The sequence below is a fragment of the Chaetura pelagica genome, unplaced genomic scaffold (assembly GCF_000747805.2).
Source record: "Chaetura pelagica isolate M959 unplaced genomic scaffold, ChaPel_1.0 scaffold344, whole genome shotgun sequence".
NCBI lineage: Eukaryota > Metazoa > Chordata > Aves > Apodiformes > Apodidae > Chaetura > Chaetura pelagica.
The window spans coordinates 4,213,928-4,214,151 of record NW_009953098.1 but is presented as its reverse complement, the minus strand read 5'-3'; positions in this window follow the sequence as shown (position 1 = coordinate 4,214,151).

Here is a 224-nt window from a genome sequence, read left to right as displayed (position 1 = left end):
CCCTCTCTACAAGAGGAACAAATCAGAACCACCAGTTTGCAACTCTCAAGGCATCCTGGGGGGTCAGTGGTGAATCTGAGAGCAGGCAGGGGTCTGCAAAGCTGCACTTGTAAATCCCTCAGTGGGAGAAGTTATAGTCCCCCTTCCCCTGCTTACAGGATCCCCAGCGCCAGGGGCTTTACACTCCCCCGGCAGGGCTCCCAGGGTGCCTTGCACGCCTGCTG